Source organism: Mustela erminea, chromosome 14 (assembly GCF_009829155.1).
Source record: "Mustela erminea isolate mMusErm1 chromosome 14, mMusErm1.Pri, whole genome shotgun sequence".
Lineage (NCBI taxonomy): Eukaryota > Metazoa > Chordata > Mammalia > Carnivora > Mustelidae > Mustela > Mustela erminea.
In genome coordinates, this window is record NC_045627.1 from 89,817,060 (window position 1) to 89,819,967 (window position 2,908).

The window sequence follows — 2,908 nt, forward strand, 5'->3', positions numbered from 1 at the left end:
GCTTTCTGTGCCTGTAGGGCCCCCTTGCTTGCCCACAGTGACTCCCCAACTTCATCTGCTGCACCGTCCATTCTCTCTGGGGCTCTGGGCACCGTGTTCAGCCTTTCCTCTACTTATGTTAGACGGCCCTGATCTGCCCCATCGTTCCGTGCTCCTCCTTCCATCCCTCTCTCTCCCACCCTCTTCCAGTGCTAATGGAACTTCATGTCAGCATGTCCACAGCTCTGTCCCATGTTGCCCCACATCCGCTTCCTCTCTCAGCATCGAACTTGTTTGTGGGCAAGGCCCCCTCCCATCTGTCCTTGTAGTCCCAACGCCTGTGCACATAGCTGTTCAGTGAACGCTTACACAGACAGGTCTTTTGTTTAGAGCCTGCCTGCTTGGCCTGGTGGAGAGAGTCTCACTGGAAATGGTGATTATCCAGTTTGCAGCTCTTTCTGCCCCAGGTAATTCTGAAGGTCCCAGTTTCACCTTTTTAATTTAGTTTACTTTCTTCCCCCAAATTAAGGATTCATTTGCTCCAAAACAAAACAAAACAAACAAAAAACAATATCACAAAAAACAAAAACAAAAAACAGGTGATGTCTGAAACAAGAAACAAGAAATTCACAAGGCGCTTTTGGCTCTCAGGAGCCCCTTTAGTGGGCTTCCATCTGCATCATTTACCTTAATCTCAATCTGGAAAAGGAACACAAACAAATAAATGGAAAGGAAGTAGGACAAGCGTTTGGTTGCCACAGAGCCACAGCGGGGTTTGAGCCCGCTGTGCTGTCGTGAAGCCACTTTGCGGCAAATGCTGTCCTTCCTTCTGGAAATGAATCTGAAGCACAGAAGACAATGTTTGTTTTGCCCCGTTTAATACTTATTTTCCAGTGGACTGACTCACTCTGTGGAGTCAAGTCTCTGGCATTTGCCTAGCAGCTTTTTTGGGGGAAGAAAATAGCCTTGTCATGTCATATTAACAGCAACAGAACATTCCATCTGGCGGCCACTCAGCCCTGCTGCTGTGCTGACCTGCATGCAGAAAATCCACGCCAGCTCCCCAAAGTGCTCTTGATTTCTTGATTTGGCCATTTGTCAGGTTTCCATCATTTGTGCCCCTGGGTGATGCTCTCCGAGGATAGAGGAGACTTTAAAGGAACAGTTTATCCATTGTTGCAAAACAGAAGTGGACGCACCGCCAGGGGTGGTATCGGAGTGGAGAGCTGTGAGGTTGGCTCCTTCCAGGAGGAGTCGGTGCCCGGTGTGCTGCCAGTTGTCCTGGGTTCAGCAGAGACACCGGCTGAGGACCAGGAAGCAGTGCTGTGGGACCGGCCTTGTCTGGTGTGCTAGAGAGGCTGACAAGGGGGGGCCACCTTCAGTCCATTTGAATACTTAGATTGCAGCATTTATGAAAAAATATTAACTCTATAATAGATGTGGGTTTTCTGACCTGCTTTTAAGTGAATAATATAAAAAAAGAGACGTGATGTCTGGTTCTGCAACAGCTGTTTTACATGCATCATCTCAGGTCAGGGAGTGATCGCGACATTCCTTCGTGCATACCAAGCCCACGGACAGGTCATTGTTCTTATAAGCATGTGTGTGTCTACGTGTCTCTGTGTGTGCACGTGCGTGTATGCATGTGTGCATGCGTGTGGTAGACAGGGAGGGTCCTGGGCCCACTGAGTAGGACCAGTTGTCTTCTGAAGCCCGATGTTCTCTGGGCTCTCAGGAGCACAGAGTTGCCTTTGCTGACCTGTGGGGAAACCAGAGAATCTGGTGTGATTTTGCTCACGCAGTTTATGGCCTTGTCTCATTTGGTTTGTGCTGCCCACAAGAATGTAGTAAATGGAGTCCGGCTCAGCTGTTATAGAACCTAGGGGAGCTTCCCATCAGGCTAGCGTGCCAATGTGTAAAAATATGTGAGATGTGTGTGGTTGAGGGGGTTGCGGTTTATTCTGGTCTCCATCCCCACTCTGTGGGGTGGTCGCCGAGATGTCCAGGCCCCACCAAGAGCAGCTGTCACCCCGGGTACAAGCGAGACTCTTCTGACCTCTGGCCTCAGTTGGGGAAGCGCGGGGAGCTGGCAGCTGGTGTGATGGCTGTGAAGGGCTGGGTCCCAGAGCCTTCTCTGGCTGTTTCCAAGCACAAAGCAGTCTCCCCAAGGAGACGGTGACCTAAATGGGGAGAATGAAGCTGGTTTGAACGACTCATTAAACATCTCATCCACGAAAGCCAAAGAAGAGAGAGCAGAGCCTGGCATGATCAGTGAGAGGGGCACAGAGGGAGGCAGAGCTGAAGATGCCCCTTTCCGGCAGTGAGGCCTGCTTCCTCCCCTTTCCTGTGCATGTTTAATGACATCCGGCTTTGTTGAATGAGAAGAACAGATGAGGTGGTGGCCCGCATTGTGACGGTGAGGAATGCACATGTTTGGTTTGGCCTCCGTTATCTTCCTGCCCTCGGGATGCTCCTGGGTGTAGCACGTGTCCACGCACAGGCCACCCCATCCTGAAACTTCTTTTTTTGATTTTCTTTATACCGTCAGCACACCAAAATTCTTGGTCATTGATCACATCTCATATTAGACAAGATGGAGGGCTGGTGGGTGTCAAGATTTGGAGACGTCCAGGTGAGTTTGCATACTTAAAAAGGAGGGCCTACTGCAGTCCCCTCACTGAACACCCACGGCTGTCCATTTGCTCATCGCAGGGCCTCACACATCCCTGGCCCCATGGGTTTTCCAGTAAAAACAACCAGGACTCCGTGCAGGGCAGCTGATTTTATTTCGGTCTTGAAGCAGGAAAAGATCAGGGTTGCCTTGGAACACGCTCTAGTACGAGAGAAAGTTTCCGCTCCTGGGTGGCCGGAGCAGAGCTGGCAGAGGGGAGGGTCCCCATATTGGGAATGTCGCTGGCCCTGGTGCTGA